This window comes from Emys orbicularis, chromosome 10 (genome assembly GCF_028017835.1).
Source record: "Emys orbicularis isolate rEmyOrb1 chromosome 10, rEmyOrb1.hap1, whole genome shotgun sequence".
Taxonomy (NCBI): Eukaryota; Metazoa; Chordata; order Testudines; family Emydidae; genus Emys; species Emys orbicularis.
The window spans coordinates 5,195,917-5,221,660 of NC_088692.1; the positions used below are offsets into that span (position 1 = coordinate 5,195,917).

Genomic DNA, 25,744 nt, shown 5'->3' on the forward strand with positions numbered 1-25,744 from the left:
TATCTCAGGCATCCAAAGACTAGATGGTTACAGAGGGATGGCTATCCAAACCACTAGTAAATTAAGCTACAACTTAGCTTCATGGGTGTACCTATTATGACTGTCACTGGGGAACCTTGTTCCACATTTTCCAAATCACGGCCTACGTTCTCCCAAGTGGAATCAGCAAGTGAAGAAAATGATAGCCGCAGAGTGAATATGGCAAAACGATTTCATTGCCCTCCACAAACATCCATGAAAAACGGAAACGCTCTAGTTAATCTCGCTTTACTGAGCCCGTATGTCCAGGCAGTAAATTCACCCATGCAGTCTGCTTGCCAATTCAGTGATGCTACAAAGTAAACAATAAATGATGCTACAATGCCATGAGTGCAGCAGCCCTATACGGTCCCAGTCTAAAACAACATAATACGTGTGTATCTGGGAAAGAGAGTATAGATGTTTTAAGGCAGCAGTTTGCCATTTTATGTGCAGAGTGTGAATCACACTGTGAAATGCAGAAAATGACAACACACATCATGCATGAAACATACAAGCATGGGAAAGCACAGAAGATACTGGAGAGAGGCAGTGTGGTCAAGTGGACAGGGGACTGGACTCTATTCCTGGCTGAGCCACTGAGGGTATGTCTACACTACAGGATTAATTCGAATTTATATAATTCGAATTTAGGAAACCGATTTTATAAATTCGAATGTATTCGGCCACACTAGGCACCATTAATTCGGTGGTGTGCGTCCAAGCTACCGTAGTAGCATCGATTTCCAGAGCGTTGCATTGTGGGTAGCCAATAACATCTAATTGCCAATAACATCGAATTGTGGCCACACTAACCTTAATTCGGATTAACAATACCGATTTTGACGCTACTCCTCTCGTCGAGGAGGAGTACAGAAATCGAATTAAAGGGCTCTTTAATTCGAATTAAATGGCTTTGTTGTGTGGACGGGTCAAGCGTTAATTCGAATTAAAGCAGCTAAATCCGAATTAAAGTCGTAGTGTAGACCAGGCCTGACATAGGAAAGTCACAACATCTTTCTGTGTCTCTATTTCCCCTCTACCCTTGATCTATCTTGTTCATTTAGAACGTAAGCCCTTTGAGACAGGGACTGTCTGTTATCTAGATCTTTGCAGAGTGCCTAGCACAAGAGATCCTCAATCTCAGCTGGGGACCCGGGGCACTACCGTAACACAGTGTTGCCAATTCTTGCAATTTTATCATGTGTCTCATGATATTTGGCATTCTTTTAGCCTCAGCTCCTGGAGTCATGTGAACAAGTGAAAAAATCAGCTGCCATTTAAAGTAAAAAGTTACTAGTTTCTAAAGTTGCACAGAAAAACTTGAAAATGTGAACCCTAAAGGCTCAAAAACTCGAGGACTAATGAAAAGAACCGAAAATTATTTTTTCCTTAACATTTCATTATTTTTAAACCAATTTCATGAGCTTTAAGGGCCTGACAATTATTGAAAGGTTGGGGTTAACTCACAATGCTGATAATACGAATAATAAGATTTACTACACACATGAGCAGCTGTGCAAAAGGTCCTTTAATTACTTTTTAAAGTTCTATTATTTATGTCTGGCTAATAACTAATGAAGCATGGTGTACAGCACAAAATTCTTCACCCTTTGGCTATAGCAGTATTTGTGCAGGTCAGTTCATGTTTATGTTCATATACAGTCCTTATGCTCTGGGTTGGATAATTTATAGGCTATACTGCCAGGTGCAATTTCACACCAGGTTCCCAAGCCCTTCCATTGGTTCTCTGTTCCAGGGATTCATTTACATTTTTAAGGTAAACCAGGAAACATTTCTGGGTTTTATTGCTGATTCAATATTGTGTGTAGCTGTTCGATGCTTATTTTATACAACACTCACCAGGCGAAGGCTGCTTTAGAAAGAAATAACGATGTTATGATCTAACAGAGTGCTGTATAACACTCCGCCCGAAGTCTATGGATCTCTTGTTCTAGATTCCACTGAATAGTTTATTAAGTTTACATAATTTTACTGGTTTCAAGGCTGCATTATGGCTACTGGAAGTCCTTGTTTTTGTAACATTGATGGGCTCAATTCTGGAAGGTGTTGAGCACTCGGACACTGATCCAGCAAAGCTCGTAAGCACACCAATAGTCCCAATGGCTTCATTTGCAGGATCGAGGACAGAATGCTCGGCAGCTGGCAGGATCGAGCCCTACATGGATAACTGAAGCCATCCTGAGAGATTAAAATACTAGCAGTTTAAAACAAAATATTTTAAACACCTACATTTACTTTTTACCATTTAGGCTGTTTATCTTTTGCTGTTCATTCCAATTTAGATACAAAATCAGTTTCACTTCTGATTCTAGCCAGTTCGTTTTCTGGTTCGAAGGAACAGCACGACGAGCCCTGTTGGTGTTGCAAATGCTGCAGAGGGTCGTTTTGAAAAACGCTTTGACTTAGGTTTATAAAACAAGAAATTTGGAAAACATTGAAGAGATATTAAATTATGTAAAGCTTTTTACTCTAGCTCTAACAGTGCCTTGCTTTATAAGCAGCAGATACAGCTTTTCTATTTTACAAACCCATTGTTACATTAACAGCTGATAATACATAACTAGTATTTTGCTTTCATGTAGATATCTATCAGGAAAACAGACTGTGACTACAATTTTGTAGCCATATGGACTTGTTTAAAATAATGGTCATCTGCTGGTCCCGCCAATTAAATAACTTCTCTTTGTAACAGGAACTGAACCATCAAGAAATTAAAATGACACTGGCTCATGACAAATCCTGGACCTTATTTCAGTCTCAGACCAGTGCCAAGAAATTTGGAATTCTCCATTTTCCAACCATTCACCTCTAACCTTAGCAGGTTGTAGTGCATAGTTTTAGCACCTCTCTCAAAGACTACTAGAGCTAGAGATTTATGTTTCATTATGCCATTTAAATGCAGACATTTTCACCTAACTATTCTCCAAAGAGTAGCTGTAAAACTGTCAAAATTGTAGGGTGTCAGAATTGTATGAGAGCAAGACAGTAATCAGAGTGAGATGATTTTGAAGTCTCGCCTCTCACACACTTCCAGGTCTACAGACAGTGTACAAATCATTTCAGGACTTAGACTTTTCCAAGGATAGGTTCTAGACCAGTGATTACAATGGAGGTGGGGTGGGAGAGGATGGGAAGTGAAAAAGTGATCAATGTCTGTGCACTGTTGCAGCAAGATACGCTGGTCAGACACCATAATGATGAGCAAATAAATGCCTAGATAGATACGTAAGTAGATAATCCCCACTTTATGAAATTTGCTCTTTATTTTGCTTTAGTTTCAACGTGAGCATGCAGATTGAAAACAAAGACACCGTGAAACACTAAAGAAAAAGCATCACAACTGTCTATGTACAATTCAGACGGGCTGAAAAGCGCATTTGTGAAAGATAAGTCACTCATGTTGCTTTTTGTTTTGTTTTATTTGTTGTTCTTTTTTTCCCTGCTACCAGAAAGATCCTTTGAAAACCTACCATGACTGCATCAGCATTTGATTGACTTTGAAGACTAGCTGTAAGGAGTGGGTGAAAGGGATTTTGAAAAGTACTTGGCATTAACGGCTCCATGCCTTTTTAAGCTACTGACGGAACAACAAGTCTTCCTGCCAAGGGCTATTACCAGACAAATGGAGAGAGATCAGAGGCACAAAGGAGGTTGCTAAGGAGTCAAGTGTGGGATCCCTATAGAGAGGAGGAGGGCTGCAGCTGGAAGGTCAAAGGTCAGAACATTGTAGACATCATTTTCCAAAAATTCCCATGAAGCCCCAGTGCCAGAGTCAGATGTCTGTCCCTTCTGAGTTCTTCTATGAATAATGATAAAGCCATAAAAGAAAGCCCCTTTTCTTCCCTTCTACCCACGCTAATGTAATAAAACAAATTAGAATAATTACTCTCAATTTCAGAGCTATAATGCCCAGGATCAGGGCATGCTTGTCAATGAACTGACAACTACATCCGTCTGATTTTTAAAAAATTATTATTTATTTAAAAGGATCTGTTACATTCCAACGTTTATTTCATTATGTCTAATACGATTTTATTACAGGCATCCAGATTCCGTTCACTTCAAAGTCTTCATTATTTTTGCCAGATAGCTCATCTCCCTAATTAGCTAATCACAACCCCGCCCTTCCCAGTAACCTTTCAAGTGCCACCCACGTTATGACACTTTCCACAGAATCCAAGAAAAAGATCTGAAGGATTTAGCACGATCCTGTTTTTAAACTCATTCGGAATCATTTAGTTAAAGCAGGTTTCATCTATCTGGAAAAGGTAATGATGAAAATGCACGATGGAGGAGGGAAAATCTGGGAGAGATGAATCTTTTCAATAAGAATATGTCTCATTCTATGAGGGAGGGCAGTCCTAGAAGAAATGGTGAGAACTCAGTGGAAGAATGTATTACTAATTATTCCAGGTCCTTTTGCAAACTCTGTTTTATAGCTCACCGCATTAAACGGGAGACAATCACAATAACAAACCCAAAACATGGCTTTCTTGTATACCTCAAATACCAGAGGACTTTCATTATTTTGTAAGCCTTCATCTGCCAAAACTTTCTAAGGGACTCCACTGTTCTATAATCCATTGTAGTGGACTTTCCTTTGAAGAGTTTTGCTTACACGGCTCCGAGGAACAGAGTTAGCGGCCTTGGATTTTCAGCCTGTTTGTACGCACTGCATGCAAAATTCAGAAAGGGGGGGGGGGGGAGAAAAAGAGCTTTGTTTATTATCAAGACTGTGTGCTTGAATAATATGGATTATGCTTGGCAAGGGCCTCCCCCATTCGAGTGCACTTTTCTGTATAATAGGTCAATCAGGGTTCTAAAATGAAACGCTGATCGGTAGAGAGCCAGGTTTTCAAAGCCAAGCGCATGTAAATGAGCGCATTCATGTGTGCGCGCACACGCAGGTCAGGTTATTCTGGTGGGCACAGGCATTTCTTTCGGTCTTTTGATCTCAATTTCATCTATTAATAAGATAAGGGATGAAGGCCAGGGGGAAGCTTTCAGGAGGGATCTGAAGGGGAATGAGGCTCAAGGCTGCACAAGGCGTTCAAGGAAGAGCAGGGAAGGCAGGAGGAAAAGGCACAGAGTTATTTGCACAGAAGGAAAAAGAGGTCTCATCTGTTTAAGCCTCTTTGGGGAAAGGTTTTCCACCAACGCTAACACCGGCATAGCTCAACCGGCGGTATCAAACGAGGACAGCGCGAGCGCAGAACGGAGTTTTTATCGCTGTGTCACACAGACACTCAATGCATCTACACTGCTATGCCTGCGTAAATCCGTCGTGTAAAGGCAACCTACCCTAACTGAAGGGAAAGGAAAACCACCTCCCTGAACAATGCAAACGACATCGACGGAAGCATTCTTCCAACCGCAGAGCCGCGTCTAGACCGGAGGACAGGTCAGCACCGCTTCGTTGGTCAGGGATGTGGGGGGGTTTTCACACCACTAACCGACGTATTTATGTTGACCTAACTTTTAAGTGGAACCAAGCTCTGCTCTGCGCTGGACAACATAGGGCTTAAAGCCAGGGCTGCCCGGAGCTAGATTAGTGCTCACACCATTTCTTCCACCAACGGGGCTGCACCGATGTTCCAAATCTTTCCAGAGGAAAGGCTGGTGAAGAGACAGCCAAAGGGAGCATCAAGCCAAAGGCAGAACGAATTGTCAATTGCAGAGTGCACAACAGAATGCAACTAGAGACAAGGCATGGCTGGTGCAGAGCTCACAGGAACCCGATTCCTGGCCTTGCATCCCCACAGCCAACAGGTGCTAGTAGCCCTGAGAGACACATCATATCACCTAACAGTGATCCTCCCTGAGGGTGAAGAATTGTGATGGTGGGCTCCAGCCTGCTAAGCCAGGAGAAGACTTTATGAAAATGTATTATTCTTATTTGTACAATAGCGGTACCTAGAGGCTCCAGCCAAGACTGGGGCCCCATTGTGCTAGGGACCCCACACACTCAGTAGGAGACAATCCCTGCCTCAGGAGTTTGCAATCTAAATGGACGTGACAGACAAAGGAAATAGTGTCCCCATTTTACAAAGAGGAAACAGAACCACAGAAATTTAGTGACTCGCTCAGCATCCCAGGCTAGCACCTTTACCACGACACCATCCATCTGCTCAAAAACGCAGGGCCTGGGGAACGAAGGGTCAGGCAGAGTGTATTGGGGGCAGCAGGGAAAGAGATTCTCAGGCCTCGATAGCAAAAAGCTCCCCCGGATGGCTAGGGGAATAATTTTTGTCCTTGGCTATAATACGAAGCGGGGTTAGCGTAGTAGGTCATTTCAGAGACGATGGAAAGACTAACCGTGCTTCCCGGAGCACGTTCGCAGAGTCACCTATCAGCGGCGCTTGATATGCAGATGAGACGGTGCCTTCATTTTAACAAGGAGCTGCAGATCACAGCCCACTGCTTGAAAATTAAAGAGAGGCACTTGGGTTGTATTAAATGACATCCATGCACGCTAGGAGGATTCTTTCATTTACTCCAATGTCTCGTTTATACGGTGAAAGAATGAAAGTGACTCTATGCAAAGAGTTGTCAAATGCACAAAGTAAAGAAGTGGAAAAGACACACTATCTTTTCCTGATCTCTTCCCCAGTAAGTCATCTTAGATGGTCCTTGTAACAACAGCAGGTAGAATATATATATTTTTAGAGAGGCGCGTGATTGGCTTTTTTAAGTTGATGGTGTCCCCCACGAGCATTCATGCGTCACACGAAAAAGAGATCAAGAAAACAGCTCACTACAAAGCCACAGTAATCAGAGAGGGAAAAGGAAGAAGTGGGATAGACCAAATAGGTTACCCCCTCAATCCCTCAGCCAATGTGGGACTGTTCCATATATTACATTTCCCAATGCTTTGCCCAGCCTAGTTTACAGGTTTCATATTAAAGCATGTGGCACCACACTCCTTGGGAGATCAATCTGATAGGTTGCCCACCTTGCCGTCACTTATCTGCCTCTAATTTTTGTGTCTCTCCTCTCCATCTTTGTTCCAATTACATCTCTTACACCCTCTGTTCGTCCCTTCCTCCACCCACCCTTCCCAAATTCCCTTGCCACACTCGCAAAAAGTTTCAGAATGATCCTGAAAGCTCCCACAAACTTGTAATCGTTGTACTGGTCCAACCACTGCCTATGCCTGTGATCTGTGTCTTGCCACCTATTTTTCAGAGATGCACTGAACTGCCCGGGACATCGGTAATACAAAGGTTAGAGCTCTCCACTTGGTTTTCACACTCGGGTAATTGATTGAGAGCCAGGTTCTACAAGGCACTAGGCATCAACTGATTCATACACAGGTACTGCGGGACAGGTCTTGAAACGTGCACACCTGCGTGAGTGAGTGATAGATTGCCAGCCTTAAACCTGAATCTCCTTGCTGGGCTCTTTAATTTAAAGTGGAAATGTGCTTTAAATCTCATTTTCCTGCTTTTTCACTGTACTCCTTAATCTCTTCCTCCAGAAACTAATCAAGGTGCCTCAAACTCACTTGTATTCTCTGTTCCAGTTATCTTCCCTGGTAGCATATGTCTCTGATACTTCAGAAGACACAGTTCTGCCTTAATTCCCTATTTACTAGTTTCCTGATGTATAGCTTACATCTACTGGCTCTTAAGCCCTTCTGCCAGCGTGACACATTGTATTTCCAGTAATGACGATACTTAGCACTTTTATAGCACTCTACATCTTCAATAAGCTTTGCAAACATCATGTAATTAAATCCACCTAGCCCTCTCCATGTCCTGTAAGCACTGTCGCAGAGTCATTTTTTTAAATATACCCTGGCTAATGCGGTGTTGCAAGCTGATCCCAATGTGAAATAAAATGGCCAAGTTAGATAAACCTTTGAAGAATGGCAATGCATCTGTTACGGCACAGATGCAGTTATGATTTATTAGCGCAAACAGGTTTCCGATGTATCACACAGTATCTAAAGTACTGTAGGTGCTATAACAACAATCAAAACCCCCAACGCTTATGGTGTGTTCTCTAAAGGATGCGGCAGAAGCTGGCGGGAGAGCAGTGAAGCGGGTCTCCATTCGGTGCCACTATTATTTTCTCTGTTTGTTACACTGAGGGAGAAGTCACATTTACAGAAGTCTCTTGTCTGAAGAGACATGAAGAATGGTGGCATATCAGACCACGCTGGGGAGCAAACACAAGAGCAATGAAGTAACTACACTCCAGTAATAGAGATGTATCAAATAAATCTCAGGACATCTTGAAGGCATAAGCACCAAATCATTGTTAAAGGATACCAGAGCGCCTGCTCAGCCTGGCTTTTACCCTCGTCGTCACATTTGGACTCTGCTTCCCCCACAACACACACACTTGATACTTTGCAGGTTAATGTGGTTGTGTTTCCTGCAGCCTTTCATGTGCCCATGGCACAGTTTTGAGATAACCCACCTCCACAGCAACTTCTCCTGGCGGAAGATGACGGGAGCAGCGAACAACGTTCACACGTTTGCTGCCTGCCAAGGCTGATAACCAACCCGAAGGGTTGCACAGTCCAGAAGCAGGGGCATAAAGCAGACAGCGTGTCGGTTCTCCGTTTCCCTTTGGGACACACTCTAAAAATGGTCTCCTCCTCTGGAATTGGCCAGGTCCCAGAACACACTGAAACAGTGCTACTGGCGCAGGTCCCAGAAATGTAGCAGTCAAGAGATTTGGACCAAAATCCTCAACGCCGAGCATTAGCCCATTCTCCTTCATAACTAGAGAGCTACCACGCCGGCCCAAGAGAGTTGCTAGCAGAACTTTGCCCTGTCACCCTTAAACGGGAACCCAGCAGGCTTGCGCAAACAAAGGAGGCAGGAATCCATAGGCATTTAACCTTCTCCTTGATCACAGTTTCTGACAGATATTCACACTGACACCCTTCTTGTTCAGACAGGAGGGGAGTTTAAAATACAGCCTTTAAAAGAATCCTATTGGCATTTCACATGGTGAACCAGTCATGCCAGGCTGTGCACACATTCCCCCACCCATCAAAAAAAGGGGGGGGGGTTAGCGGGGGAGGGGGAATGTCTTTAGTTGGACATGACAGAAATCGATATAGATTAAAGCAGAACATTTAGCAGGACAATCACTGCTGTGCAATTCCAAAGGGACCATCTGTTTGCTAATATTCAACAGTGACATGGACATATGTAAGCAGCCAACTCTTACATTCGTCTCAGATCACAGAAACCCACTTCGAGCTGGCAGACCTCAGAGGTTTGAGGGCTGTTAGCCTATATTCCAGGCAATCTAAAGACATTTAGGCACAAAAGGGGTTAGCACTTAAGTCCCTGTTTTAGGGGCTTAGGTCCCACTGCCATGCACGAGACTGCTGCTGAATCCTGTAGGTGCCTAAACTCACTCAGCACCTACGTTTTTGCAGTAAACATTCCCTAGGCACCTATGTTTCCACCTAGAGGATATGCCTCCCTCTAGGCGTCCAGGTTCCTATCTCCTGCTTAAGCCCCAGAGCAATTTACAAACCAGGGAAGGTGAGCGTTCAGCTGCCAAACTCCCGTGCGGGACCCAATCCGGCAGGTGTGCTCAGAGGGCACCTACGGGTGAGTTCACACAAAACAGCCAGTGGGAGGAAGAGGAGGACTTCCCCCGTAACTTTTGTTCTGGGCTGCGGGAGACCTGCGGTTCAAATTCCCCATCCAGTGGAGGTGAAGAAGGGATTTGAACAGGGAGCTTTAACCGTTGGGCCATGGGATATTCTGATGTGGGGCTCCCTCAGTCTCTCCTACAGAAGCTGCTGCTCTGTCTAAATAATTAAAGAGAGTCATTGCAGCATGGAGACTGGATCCTGGGTTTCCCACCTCCCAGGCGCATGGTCCAACCACCAGGCTAGAGAGTCCATCACATGCTCGGGCGCTCGCTCGCTCGCTCTGGCCCAAAGGACTAAGAGACACAGAGAGAGGGAGAGAACATGCACCAGCACGAGAGCGGCTTCTTGCTACCAGCACAGGCACCTAAGGCCAGGACGGGATTTGCAGCGGAGGCTCCCAAGCAGGGATAGTTGCCTTCCTGCAGCCCAGACTCAGGCACCTATTACCAAGGGAGTGGCGGGGCTTAGCACATACCCTGGTCACTGGACTCTCTCATGGGCTCCCCGCATAGCATGTTGGCTTTTGTGAGGATAGCTCAGTGGTTTGAGCATTGGCCTGCTAAACCCAGGGTTGTGAGTTCAATCCTTGAGGGGGCCACTTAGGGATCTGAAGCAAAATTGGTCCTGCTAGTGAAGGCAGGGGGCTGGACTCGATGACCTTTCAGGGTCCCTTCCAGCTCTATGAGATAGGTATATCTCCATATATTATTATTTTTAATCTCTCTCCTTGTTCGTTGGATAGGAGCTTAGGCGCCTAGCTCAGGCTTTGTGAATCGCAGGGATTTTCTAGGGACCTAACTCCTTTTGTGCAGTCAGGCCTTCGAGCCTGCCCCGCATTTTTACAGGATGAACGCAAGCTATAAATGAGTAATGAAATTTCCATGCGGCTTTTAGCACCAAGCCTCAGAATGCCAGTTGCACAGTTACAACTTAACAGTGATGCAATAAAACTGTACCAGCTTATGCTTCCAGGCATGACTCCTTAGGTACTACACCCCGCTAACTTCTTCTGCAGCAGGGATCCAGCTCGCACAATGCAGATAAAGTCATAAAAAACATTACACACATACTTAGAATAGCTCCACAACCTGGGGAAAGAGGGAGAGAGATGCACTAGTAAGTTAATTCTCCACAGACCGAGTAGCATCCCAATGATATGAAGGTCCCTGACAGACACGGGACACTCATGCAGCAAAAGGCACTCTGACATTACAGTAGCTGGTACTGCATACAAACTTAAAGAATCATATGCATTTGATCCTCTAGGTACCTGAATGATTAATGCTCATCTGGTAGCACACATCCTACACTAGGCCCGGTCCACATAGGAATACCCAATCCTTGCCCCAAAAGGGCTCACAGTCTAATAACAGCACTTTTATTGCAGGCTGGTCCAGAAATAAGTAACAACGGAAGCTGTACTGTGGAGACATTTTGTAAGGTACTAATTACTGTCTCTGGTGCCCAACCCAAGCCCTAGGGGGCGCCCAAAATTAAAACGTATCGTTAGAAGGCTGATGTTTTAAAGCCTAACGTTTAGTTCACTCGTTGTTCCAGGTGCACGTTTTCTGATTAATACATTTTCCACACAAGAACTTGATCCTCATTGCTTGTCTACTATCACTTACCTAGTCAATCACTGACCTAACAGAAACATGAGGTCCCACCTAAATCTTCCTGCAATCTCCAGCCCTTCCATCTACCAACCACTAGCATCCCTACAATGCCTTGAAAAAAAGAAGATGGGCTTTAGTGTGTCCAGGAGGTTAACAAATCTGGACCAAGGAGGAAGAGTTGCCCAGAGTCTAGGGGGCTGTACAGAGAGCTCTCTCATTTATACCAAAGGAGCTCCAATACATGCAACTCTGACTGATTACAAATGCAGCAGCAAGGTCTGGGTAGGAGAGGCAATTTTTCAGCTATGAAGGCTATTTCTGCACCCATTACGCATTCAGATTGTTCAAACAATCCTGGAACCTGTTTTATCAAGGAGACGACATGTTGGAGACAAGATGCACCCACACGATTACTCTGTCCAAAGAGGTCCAGAGAAATGTCTAGATCTTCCACCTGACTGGCCAATGGTAAAGCCGCGTTCTGCCTCTTGCCTGAAGAACAGTATTGGATGCATAACAAGCAGAAGAGACCCACCTGATTAATCACTGAGGAAATCATCAAAGTTCTGTCTATGGTCAAAAGAATCAGCCTTCACGAGCCAAGATTTAGCTTGATCCAAACCAAGCTCCCTCATCCGTGCAGCTGTGGCACCACATTGGAAACCAAACGGGAAAGCGTTATGGGCAATGCAATGCACGAAAACCACATAGCGTTGAAATCAAAGGTGCCTCCTACATTTCAAAATTGTTTTGATTTATCCACCAAGGCCATTGTAAAGAGCTGAACAGGGTGAACCCTGCTTAAGGTTTTCCCCAAGTATCTTTTTAAATTGTTATATTCCTTTGCTGTAACCATACATGTGCCCCTTTTGAATTCACTTTTTATGGATACCGAGTTTTATCATCATGACCGAACTCAGGAAAACATTTTCAAAGTTGTGTGCACAAGTATTTGTGAAAACCAAATTTTATATCTGCAAATTTACATGTGTTAAGTCATTGGATTTCATATAGGGATAAATGGGTGAAATTAAAGGCATGTGATATAGAGGAGATTGGACTAGACAACTCCTTGTGCTCCTAAAATCTTGGAATCTATGAATATGCACGCTGGAAGTTCTTATACATTCATCTAATGGAGGAGCAGAAATAATACCATGTGACTTATCTATCCAATCACAACAGATCAACAGGGCTTGAATAACAAATTAAGAGGTGAGAGATAACTGTTTGCATTACGACAATTCACCATGCCCCACTCCACTCCCAAAAAACATCAGATGGTTTCACAAAACAAATAAATTAGAGAACATCGCTATCTGCTTTCAGATCCTCTATGAACAGAGAAAGGGGCTAAAGTTTGCCCAATAAATTGTTAGCGGTAAATTATTTTCTCAGCTCTGATAAAAAGAAGCTTGCAAGGTATATTGTTGCTATCTCAAAAAAAAAAAAAAAAAAAAACCTGCAGATCTAAGAGATACAGCTGAGTATTTGGCCTTATTTAGAGCTCAGTATTATCATGGACTTGTTTAAGCTAGAAACAGCTCTCCCACCAGCAGCATGATGAGAGTATGAACTCCAAACAGAACAGGTTTTAAAGTTATGTCATATTTAGAGTAGCTAGGGCAATCAGGGAGGAGATAAAGCTAACTGTGCTCCTAACTGATCACATATACAGAGCCTAAGAGCTCTCTGGGGAGTGGAAGAGCTAGAAACCCACGTCAATGGAATGCAACGGGGAGACATGTACACAAGGTAGGAACAATAATGATTTGCGATGGGGGTGAATCCTTCAGAGCACAGGGCCCAATATGTTTATCAAGCCTTAAAAATCGCCCCTGATCTTGCTGAGCAGACGGTACCACCAGGCAGCGGCATAGCAACAGATTGCAGTGCAGAAAGTAAAGGCTTCTCCCCTTGGCATGTCACTGGCACCTTTGGTTAACTTTTGAAGGGTGAACAAAACAGAGGCAATCACCTCTACAGACCAGCAGTTTAGTTTTAGTGAAAACAAGTGTAACAGTTTGCATCTTCCTCAGCTTTAGCCGCCCAAGCAAGAGAGCGCTTTAGTTAAAACGATGCAAATTTCAAGTCACGGCGCACTTCTTAAGCAAATCAATTGCATAAATGTCTGTTTTTATTACTTGTTTCCTAATAACCTCCTCGCTCACACAAAGGGACTGAAATTCTGTTGCCACTGCATGTTCCTAAGAAGCATCCATCTTTACGCCCCGCGCTAATGGGATATTAGGAACATAAAACATGTAGAGTGAATCAAGTAATTATGCTTTTAAAAAGCCAGCAATATTTAAGATCAGGCTAGCGCTTGCTGCCAATCAAACTCCAATAAGCGAAGTGAGAAAGTGCTAATGGCTTTTGGAATCACGTAGGAGGCGGGTTCTTTTAAAGTTGTTTTTTGTTTTAATTTTACTTTAAGTTTCTTGCATGTTCTATCTTTGGGGGGGAGGGGGAAACCAACACCGCGCCTCCCCTCCCAACCAGGGCATGCCATACAAAGTAAGGTCTGCTCCACAAACGCCCTTCTTAGGACCTTCGCAAAGAGTTCATGCATAACTTTATTAGCAGCAAGGCCAGCTCCAGGCACCAGCGCAGGAAGCAGATGTTTGGGGCGGCCAATGGAAAGGGGCGGCTTGTCCGGGTCTTCGGCGGCGGGTCCCTCGGTCCCTCTCTCCTTTTTGTACCAATGTTTTCACCTCCTACCGTTAGCGGGTCATCTCTCTTGAAAGCTCTTCAAGGCAGGGATTGTCTATTATGTGTTTGTACAGCACCTATCACAACTGGGTTCTGATCTCAGTTGGGTCCTCTAGGTGCAACTGTAATACCAACAATAAATGCGTGCTCAGCTAAACCACGGTGTATTACGGTGAGGTATAGGTTCGTTCTGATGTTTAAAGGGGCTTCGCATTTGTGGCCTATCAACCATTGAAGTGGGACAGCAGTTGAGTGGTGCCCTCTTCCATACACTATTTGTTCTGAGGTTTTGAAGCTTTCAACAAATTGAGCTTTCAGGAGTTTAAAAAAACATAAATTTTCTATTAGGACACTTCAGTTTTAAGAAATCAAAAATATGATGTAGCGCAAACAAACCTCATTGGGCTTTACAACACACATCGCTGAGTTTCGGTTTAAAGCAGAAAATTGTCTCCTTTGTTTTTCTTTACCATTAGTCAATCATGCTGCAGCCCTGGCAGTTCTCCTTCAGGAAGTCATTAGAGGGGGCGAGTGGTTACGGGAAGCGCTCGAGCGTGTGGTTAATATGTTCTGGCGAGATCAACAACAATGAACATGCAAATTCAGGGTGAGCAAATAACAAAACTTTCGCCCTACCCCGCCGTTCTTTCAGTTCGGAATTCCGTGGGACCCAGTGACCACAGAACAAGTTGCTTATCTGCTCTTTGAAGGGACTGATACAGAAAGGTTGCCATAGATTTAAGGGCATCAACATTTGTTTTGGCCCAAAGTTTTTAAGTGTTTACATGTGTGCAAGCACTTGAAGTGCAGCGGATGAATTATGCGTGGTTACTGGAGCCCTGTTCTGAAACAGAGTATGGAAAAAGTAGGCAAACAGAATACACTGGAGGAAAAAACCTTGGAAACGCAATTCACACCCTCGCTTCTTGAATAATATAGGAATCAGTCCCACACTCCCTATTTCAGAAAAAGAAAAACTACTGAGTGGAAAACATACTACTAACAAAGAGCATCAAGAGGATCTGCAACAAGCAAATGTTCCTGAAATTATGAAAGCAGATTGTCCTTTGGGGGAGGAGGGGAACGGTACTAGGGCTAGCAAGAGCAAACCAACAAAACGCCAAAAGAAGTAAATCATATTGCAAGTCAGAAGAAGACTCCGCAGCATAGGGCAGGGCTCGCAGGCTGGAATATTCTGTTGTGGGTGGGTCAGCTTTTGTGGCCTGCATCATGCGGGAGGTCAGACTAGATGACCATATTGGTCCCTTCTGACCTTAAAGTCTATGAGTCTATGAGTCTATGAGTCTATGAGACTCCCTATTAAAGCTGACCATCTGGTTTCAGCCTCAGAGAGATGTTATATCGAAACATTTGTACTGAGCTCATCACTGGAGTGTTTGAGGCTAAAATTTCCAGACTTGGTTGTCAAAAGTTAGTCTCCTAAACCCATATTTAGGTGCCTAACTGGAAGTGGCCTGATTTTCAGAGGCTCAGAGCACTTCTACATAAGCATCCAACTACGTACGGTGCATAACAGTGATCAAGCCTGGAGAGCATGGATGTGGGGTCACCTAGGCCAAACAAGATTGGACAGAGTCTCCTGGCCAGCCACCAGTGTTTTTTAGTGCAGCTCTCTGGATTATCAGGAAGCAAGGAGGAGCCCAGGCAGACACCAAAGCTGCAGACTATCCTAACAACCAAGGCTGTCTCCTTGACGGAGAGCGATGCTATGAAAGTGGCACGTGCTTCTCTGTCCTCCGAGGTATTGCATCTGATTCAGATTCAACCAGACGTGCTGCATCAGATTGCTGAACTGAGCCAGGCTTTCAGAGACGGTGGCATCTGATGTGGAGCTCACCTGGTATTCGACTAGCGACCCTTTGCAAAGTCCCCAAGTATGGGAATTGAATGGGGTGGGGGTAGTGGATTTCTCTCGGGGGGTGTGGGGGGGCTCCACAGGTGAAGGCTCTGGCAGTTGAGGAGCCCTTCTGCTCTACTCCCCAAGCCCAAACTTCCAAAGAAAACACTGCCGGATGGGGAAGAAAACTCCATGAGTTTCCACTGGGGAGGAAAGAGGAACAGGCAGGGGTTTGTAACCCAGATAATGCAGATCTCAGCAAGGATCTGCTGGAGACCAGGGATATCTGTGCAGCACCGTAGTGTCCCCCACAATCCCCTCTTTGGCCCCCTGAAACGCTCCCTGTCAGCACAGCTCCAGTGGGGGGGGGGGTGGCTGTCCATTACCCCCGAGCCTCCCTTAAAAGCAGGTTCTGCAGCCTAGAGGGAGTCAGTGGAACAGGGAACAGATTCAGTCTTAGATGAGTCCTCATAGGGATACAATGGGGGTTGCAGGCCCCTCAGTTCTCCCCCCTCACACACATGGCACAGGTCCCCACTTCCTGGAGGACTCACTGCAGGTGTGGCCCAAGGGAAATTAGCCACCTTCAGCACTATCTCCCCATTCTGCGTAGGAAGGTGTGGTCGCTCATCCACACACCCTAGCCCTTATTAATCCTCCTGTAAATATCAGGAATATTCAGGGTCTGATCCTGACCATCCAGCTCTTCATGGGTTTCCCTCATTACTCTTCATAACATGAAGCCACAGTCACGAACCCACAGCACAGAGCCACAGACGAGGAAATGCTCTTGGCTGAAATCCAGCACACTTGCTTCGTAGAATAGACTTGATCACGTACGGTCATTTTTTAAAATTGGACTTTGTGTGAATTACCTAAAGTCAATCACAAGATGAGAAATCCGAAGACTGCCTAAGGGAACTCCACTTGCTTGGAATATGAGGTTTTACAAGCACGTTTTATCTTGGTCAGCTAGAGGAATAGGTGAATAACCAAAGAGGAAATTCTAACGTGAATTTTTTGTTACATATAATATCCTCCAATCCCACCCATGGGAAACCTTCATTCAGACCACGTTTGTGCATATGTTTCAGCTCCTGCCTGGATTAGAGTAGAAATCAAAGATTGCGCTGGAACAGGTGCACATATGGTCTGGGAGGAAACTTTGGTTTCACGCGTTAAACTTGCTTTCCAGGGCCTGTCAGCCTCATTATCCCAGCCTAGAAGGAAACGTACATATGTTTGGGCACTGAGACATTAAAGGTATCATCAATCACTGATTTCCACTTGCTTGGATCAGATCCTTCTTTTAATGACCTTTCCATCTTTTGCTCTAAGATGCCTGCTACTTATATATCAACAAGCAAGACGTAAGAAGTCACTCCAGGGGCAACATCTATTTTGCTCGGGGCTCTCTTTAAAACTAACTGGAGAGTTATTACTCTCTAGATAACAGTGAGAAACAGAACTGAGATAACTCAGCGATATCAGAGAGCATGTAACTTTTTCACGATGCATTATATCAAATGTGTCACATAAGGCAAAATACATTATACAATTAATAAGAAAGGACCAGAGCATTCACAGAACTAGACTTCCATTTTAAATGAAAAATGGGAAACAAACTTGCTGATAAGATCCAATTTGCCTGTAATTCCCATGCCATGGACTCTGTCAAGCTTTTTAAAGGCCAGATAACAGGAATTTGAGAAGTTGGAAGCTATAAGGCCTGAGAAACGGAGTTACAATAAGGACCCAGGAAAGAGATTTGCAATTCTGTACAGATAAAAAAGGCCAGATCCTCAAGATATCATAAGGAAAGAGTGTCTTTCCTTTGGACTGTAATGTGTTGGGGTTTGGCACAGTATTTATATTCATGAACTGCAGAGTGGCAAGCAAATTGTTGGCACTAAGCAAATAATAATGCCCTCCATCCTTTTGTTCAAAGGTTTTTATTCTAAAAGTTCTAAGAACTATTCCAAGATCTTGTGCTTGGCCTCTGAAGGGTTAAAAAAGCCTCACTGAGTGCCTTCAGGAAGAGTGTCTCTCGCTCAGACAGAAGCATTTGTTTAAGTTATTTTCTTGACATAAAGATAAAGCGGCTTGGTAGAACTCAATTTTTTTTAAATAATTTCAGTGCAAAATATCGAAGTTTATTTTTAAGCTTTTTGTTTGTTTGTTTTTTTTAAGATTTGTGTCAATTTAAATTTTCAGAGTTGATGGAAATTATGGAGTAGCCAGGCTATTTAATGACAGATGTTGACATTCAAAAAGTGAAAACTTTATAACTATTAAAACTAGGGCTGTCAATTAATCACGGTTAACTTGCGCGATTAATTCAAAAATATTAATCGCGATTAAAAAAATTAATCATGATTAATCGCTGTTTTAATCGCACTGGTACAAAATAGAATAGCAACTGAAATTTATTCAATATTTTAGATGTTTTTCTACATTTTCAAATATATTGATTTCAATTACAACATAGAATACAACGTGTACAGTGCTCGCTTTATATTATTTTGATTACAAATATTTGCACTTGAAAAATGATAAACAAAAGAAATAGTATTTTTCAATTCACCTCATACAGGTACTATAGTGCAATCTCTTTATTGTGAATGAGCAACTTACAAATGTAGATTTTTTTTTTGTTACATAACCACTCAAAAACAAAACAATGTTAAATTTTAGAGCGTACAAGTCCACTCAGTCCTACTTCTTGATCAGCCAATCTCTAAGACAAACAAGTTTGTTTACATTTACAGGTAGGGTGACCAGATGTCCCAATTTTATAGGGACAGTCCCAATTTTGGGGTCTTTTTCTTATATAGGTTCCTATTACCTCCCATCCCCGTCCTGATTTTTCACATTTGCTGTCTGGTCACCCTATTTGCAGGAGATAATGCTGCCCACTTCTTATTTACAATGTCACCTGAAAGTGAGAACAGACGTTCACATGGCACTTTTGTAGCTGGCATTACAAGGTATTTACGTGCCAGATATGCTAAACATTCGTATGCCCCTTCATGCTTCGGCCACCATTCCAGAGGACATGCTTCCATGCTGATAAAAAAATAATGAGTTAATTAAATTTGTGACTGAACTCCTTGGGGGAGAATTGTATGTCCCCTGCTCTGTTTTACCCGCATTCTGCCATATATTTCATGTTATATCAGTCTCGGATGATGAGCCAGCACATATTGTTCATTTTAAGAACACTTTCACTGCAGATTTCACAAAACGCAAAGAAGGTACCAATGTGAGATTTCTAAAGATAGCTACAGCACTTGACCCAAGATTTAAGAATCTGAAGTGCCTTCCAAAATCTGTTCGGGACGGGGTGTGGCGCATGCTTTCAGAAGTCTTAAAAGAGCAACACTCCGATACAAAAACTACAAAACCCAAACCACCAAAAAAAGAAAATCAACCTTCTGCTGGTGGCATCTGACTCAGATGATGAAAATGAACATGCGTCAGTCTGCACTGCTTTGGATCATTATTGAGCAGAACCCATCATCAGCATGGACCAAGTCCTCTGAAGTGGTGGTTGAAGCATGAAGGGATATATGAATTTTTAGCACATTTTGCGACACCGGCTACAAGAGTGCCATGCGAACGCCTGTTCTCACTTTCAGGTGACATTGTAAACAAGAAGCAGGCAGCATTATCTCCTGCAAATGTAAACAAACTTGTTCATCTGAGCGATTGGCTGAACAAGAAGTAGGACTGAGCGGACTTGTAGGCTCTAAAGTTTTACATTGTTTTGTTTTTAATGCAGTTATTTTTTGTACATAATTCTACATTTGTAAGTTAAACTTGCATGATAAAGAGATTGCACTACAGCACTTGTATTAAGTGAATTGAAAAATACTATTTCTTTTATTTTTACAGTGCAAATATTTATAATAAAAAATAAATATAAAGTGAGCACTGTACACTTTGTATTGTGTTGTAATTGAAATCAATATAATTGTAAATGTGAAAAACAGCCAAAATATTTATATAAATAGTATTCTATTATTGTTTAACAGCGCAATTAATTTTTTTAATCGCACAATTAATCACAATTCATTTTTTAATCGCTTGACAGTTCTAATTAAAACACAAATTGTCAACACCATATGTCAAAATATACCAAGTGAATATCTTTAAATCAACAACCCGTACCTGTTTTTACTATTCATTCACTAGCCCATTTGTAACAAACCTCATTCAGAAGTCTAAATCACTGGATTTTTAATCTAATAAATTCTCAAGCAACATTTTTCTTACTTTGCCTATCTATAAATTTTTATTAGTAATCCATGAAAATATTTTATTATTGGTTCATGTATGTACAGCATTATCAACAGTTACCGATAAATAATCTAATCCTTCCAATCCTAGAGATAAAGCATTATTTCTTAGGGCCTATTCCAGGTACAAGCAGTAGCATCTCCCCTGTGAAATACAATAAGACTGGTACAAAGCAGGAAAGAAGCTATGTACACCTCTACCCCGATATAAAGCGGCCCGATATAACATGAATTCGGATATAACGCGGTAAAGCAGCGCTCCGGGGGTGAGGGGGGCGGGGCTGCGCACTCCAGCGGATCAAAGCAAGTTCGATATAACGCGGTTTCACCTATAACGCGGTAAGATTTTTTGGCTCCCGAGGACAGCGTTATATTGGAGGAATTTTTATTGGAACCTTTGTGACAACTTATGCATCTCTGCTATCAATCTTTCTGGGGGCATACCTCTAACAGGTTTAGTAAGTCTTCAGAAACCCCTGATTTACAGTCTCTTTACATTTTGCAGCAGGATGATGTAGGCAGTAAATATACACATACCCAAACATATACTTTGCAGGGCTTTATTGTAGCCAAACGCTGATTGCAAGTCTAGCTGATGAACCTTTTCCAGGAAGCCAGAGAGCGAAAGTAACGTCTCTGCTAAAGCACTTCTTGGCATTTACTTTTCATTGGTTTCCCATTGTTCTAGCCTCCCATACTCCATAGTGAGACAGCTGCATGGGATATATTGAACGACGTACGTTAGAGCCCCAAAACCACCTTAGCCCAACCACTAAAGAATACCTTCTGCACAGGGGAACCCTCCGACGTCATTGAGCCACTGAAACTGCTCCTAAACCACTCCTAGACTTTGCAAAGGGTCTGGCTAGAGAAAAGGAGCATGGGCAGGGGATCCTGGCTGCTGAATTGCCCCCCGGGGACCCTACCAGGTAAGACTTAACAGGCTGGCTCTACAGAGTTCCGCCTTGTCAAATCCAGGAGTGGATTTGGCCTCTTACAGCCTATGCTCAATCCCTCCCCATGCTGCAATGGAAATACTATTTTTCCTTAGAAATATTTTGATTTTCCAATTGCATCCCTCCAACATAAGGAATACATTATTGGCCGCTACAGAGTAATGGCTGGAGGGGCCTACATAACATACTAGTCACACTGAAGTTCTCTGCAGCAAGAAAACTCTCACCACGCAGCCACAGAGTCATGAAACATGCAGACTGCATTTGACCAGTTAAAGGACTAGCAGATTAGGCAACAACGCCCAATCCTGCTAGATGCTAAATGCTCTCAGCTCCCATCAACTCACCTTGCAGGAGACACTCAGCGCCTCAAGAGACTGGAACCTTTGATGTCATGGGACAGTTATGCTGCGCCAAAGAATTTCATTAAAGGTCAATCAGCACCATGTTATTGCACTTACTAAATTTTAATAACTTAGACCGTGGCTGCCTGCACCAGACTAATGGGTAAACCATGCTGGTCAGCTACTAAAGTAGTTATCATTCTATGTTTATAAAGGACAGTACAGGAAATTTAATTTGTAATAAAACTTGGATGGATATTTATAGACGGTTGGGAGCCTTCATCCCTATTTCCCAAATGCTTGCTACCCATACCTGAATCTATTCTAAAAAATCACACTCCAGTGCTGGAGACTGTATTTCATCATTGAACCTGTTCAAAGCCCCCGTCCCCAGGATACCTGCTACGCCTGAGAGTCTTATCTTCTCAAAGCCATCTAAGAGATTCCGAGAGAACTCCCAGTCAAATTAATGGAGAGTGGCAGCAGAGACTTTCAAAATAAATGGGGGTTGGGCTCTCCCTTTGGCTCCTTTGTGGAGCGGGGACGGACTATGTGCCTCATGAGACGCTCTAGTCCAGGCGTGGCCAAAATTACTGACCCTCCGAGCTGCATACGACAGACTTCAAAAGTTCAAGAGCCCGGGCACATCTGTCGGGGCACGGGGCTTCTGCCCCGCGGGAGGCCCCCGTTGGGCCTCGGGGCTCCAGCCCCGCTCCTGCTGAAGCCCGGAGTTCCTGCAGGTGCCCCCCATGGGGCCCCACCACCCTGCTGGGAAGAAGCCACTAGTCCCACCACCCCGCTGCAGGGCAGAAGCACTTTAACTGTAAAGTGAGCCGTGGTTTGGCCACTCTTGCTCTAGTCGGTTTTTGAAAAACTTCACCTCAGCCAACTTCCAATAAAATAGTGCTAAAGCAATGCAATGAACAGCCTGGTATTTTCTATATCCACAGCTATTTTTAACAGCAGAGGGTTTCAAACTCACTTTTTTTTCCAAACTGAGCTTTATTAATTGTGGATAGCATTTGTCCAGCACGGGTCTTGGTTCTACAGCCCTTCCTCTGGCTAAATTCCCAGTGACTGCGCAGCTTTGGCTAGGAGGAGCACGCAAGACTGGTCCCCGTATCCGTATTCTAAGCTACCATTTTAAACAGGTTTTTTTTAAATAATCATTTTAACTGGAAATTAAAAGGTGTTCAGATTTTTCTTTCTATGGGCCCCAATTTCCTCGTTGGCCAAAAGAAAGGCTATCAAGATGCAAGATTTTTCAAGGGGAAGGGTGCTAAATGGAAGACTGTGGAGGGTGCTAGCTGCCTTTACCACACTGTCCCTTCAAACAAAACCAGTGATACAAAAGGAAAAGATAACTGGGGGAAAGGCAAGGTTGCAGTTAAATAAATGATGGCAGAACTGCAAAAGAGTGAGGGGTTTGGGTGGCTAGAAATCTTGTGAGAACAAGCTCTCAATGATCTCTCTCTCAATGACTCTGACCTGAACAAAACTTGCATGCAGTAATTTACTGTTCTTCATACTCTGCTAGCACAATAACGTGCAGTGAGTACATGCAAGTTAGAGGGAAAATAGTCAGGGACAGAATAGTTAATGGATTTCTTTTTAAAATTCCAAACAGGCTCCTTTTGAGTTTGGTTTGAGCAGCGGGTAAAGATACTACATGGCTACTGTTTTATCTGAACAGGTTTGCCCAGTCTAACCTGGCACAGGAAAACTGTTGCATATTGCAGAATTTAAAGGGCGGTAATTGTTTTTACACTTGCTTCCTATATGGGGTTGGCTAGCGAATGCCAGGCCCAGCAAAAAAAATAAAAAAAATTCATGTCCAGATCTTGGAAAGAAAACACCAAACTTGATTCAAAATTCCCAATTGGCAAGCACATGTATACATGTGTGTGTTTCTTTGGTTTGCTCTCTGGTTACCCCCACTCTCTCAAATGTCTAGCGTCTCATTATACAGACAAATGATTCCAAGTTTTCTTCACATCTTTAACTGATTTGACAGCCATTCGTGTGTTCCTGGCAGTCGTGGATGCTGGCGACAGAAAGTAACCACTCTGGATCACTTTAGTTTTATGAGAAAAAGAAATTTCTCAAGGTCCATGTGTGGGTTGATGGAAATTTAACAAATAACTTCGGTCTCTGCTCCCAAATTCAAATCTATTTGCACCAACTGACTGACCTGTGAACCACCTCCCTCTTGATTCATTTCAAAGGTTTCTTTACACAGGAATTTTCTCAGCAGGAAGTCACAGAACACACTTCGAGCAGAGAGAAGTTTTGTTACAAGCTTTTGAAAAGAGAGGCGAGAACGCAAAAAAACCAGGCAGTCTGCTATTAAACCTGATTAAAACAAAAATACCATCCACTTAAGAAACTTCCAACCCATGTCCCATTTTGCTACGGCCTTCCCTCCCCAACTTGGAAAAAAAAAATCATGATTTGTACAGGTCAGAACTGGACTAGGTTTTGGAGTGAAACAAATGTAAATAGTTACACTCCAGTTTCATTTTTGCATCTTGTTACGAGTTCCTAAATCACAAGGCGATGAGGAAAAGCTCTAGTGTGCAAATCATTGATATTTGCAACAAAGGTCACCACCTCTGACAGTCTAGAGTCATCAGGGTCAGCTCAAGCAAATCTGAGGCCCCCATGCAGAGCCGTGTGACTGGGTCCCTTAGTTCCAAGGGTTATGAATCAGTGTCCAACTGCCACCTTTCCCACAACCTGCCCCACTTTCGTATGCTATGGGAGCTTGGAGGAGGAGAGCAGAAGGGTGAGTTTCCTGGAGGACGACGGAGCAGGTCTCTCAAACAGAAAGTAGGGGAGGGTAATCTGTGATGCTACACAGATGAGCCACAGTAAAGGGGGGGAGATTTCATGAGTCCCCAGGAGGTTTAAGTTATTGCCGCCACAGAGCTCTGAGTACAGCATAAGGTAGCTCATACGTCACACTACACAGCACAAAAGCTGGACCGTAAACAGGAGAACAGCATTTCAGCCTGGACCTGACCAGATGGGGCCCCTATGCCCTGCGGGGGCTGCTGCAGTGACCCTCCAGCAGCTCTGGAGTACTTAGCTCCAGGATGCTGACATTCCAGCAGAGCTTATGCACAATTAGTTACAAATTCATTGCTAGTTTACGGTAGGTATTTTATAGATGCTACTTCCCCCTTTTCCCTTCCACAATCTGGGAGCCAGTGGATTTCAGACTTCATTGTTAATGCCACTTTTCCACAGTCAGTAGGAAAACCACCAGGGACCTCCCGTTTCAGTTAATTCCCATCCGCTCCCTTATGTATCCGCGATCTTGCTGATAGTCGTTCCAGTCATTTTTCTAATAGCGTTTCTCCCATCTGTCACTAGCGGGAAGACTCCATGGAACAGACTGCAAGACTGCCATCATGTTTTCATTTATCTGCCTAGGTACGCCCAAACCAGAATATCTTCTTTGTCAGGAATGTACTGAATCTTTGTTCAGCCCAGCACAGAGATCTTTACATTCGCTTTGTCTTTCCCATCTGATCTCGGGCACTGCCAAATAAGACTTCAAAGCTTTTCAGTCTACAAAAGCCAGCTTTCTTAAGAGCCCAAATTTCCATTCTTTAAAGTATAGTTGAGATTACACACATGCATCAAACAGCCTTAACTTTGAGATAAGGTGGTCTTTAAAGCCGTGTTGAGGTTGTTCTTGGTGCCAATGTCTATGCTTATCCCTCTTTTAATTTATTTATACATTACTATATATAAAGAGAGATTGATTTCTCAAAATGGAGATTATCTTGTATGCTCAAAGCCTAATAATGAATAATGGCATGGTTTGTATAGCATATTTCAGCCAGAAGGTTCTCAAGGCCCTCGAGAGGCATTACAACAATGACTCAATCCTACAAACCCTTCCTCAGTTGAGCAGTCCATTCTCAATATGCAGTTGCATTAAAGTCAATAGGATTACTTGCATGAGTAAAGGCATCTCATGTGAATAAGGGTTCCCAGAATCAGGCTGACTTGCTTTGAGCTGGAAAGTCTCATTTAGACGCAACAAACATACCGTGTGTATTTCCGAACACAAAAACACATCTGCAAAACTCACTACTATTACTACTACAGTTATACTTCTTTCAAGACATTAGGCCTAAAGCAAACCTAGCTGGTGTCAGGTTTTAAGTCTGGAGGTGAAGACCTTAACAACTCCACATTGTCTACATTTTGATATCAGTTCCAGGCTCCTTTGAACTTTAGTGTGGAAGAGAGGTTTTCAGAAGCTGAACACAAATGGGGACC

At 43.3% G+C, this 25,744-nt stretch overlaps 1 protein-coding gene across 1 annotated transcript in view; it reads right to left on the reverse strand.

Annotated features, from left to right (window-relative positions):
• LMF1 (lipase maturation factor 1) overlaps positions 1-25,744 on the reverse strand; it is a 341,743-nt gene that overhangs the window by 210,039 nt on the left and 105,960 nt on the right.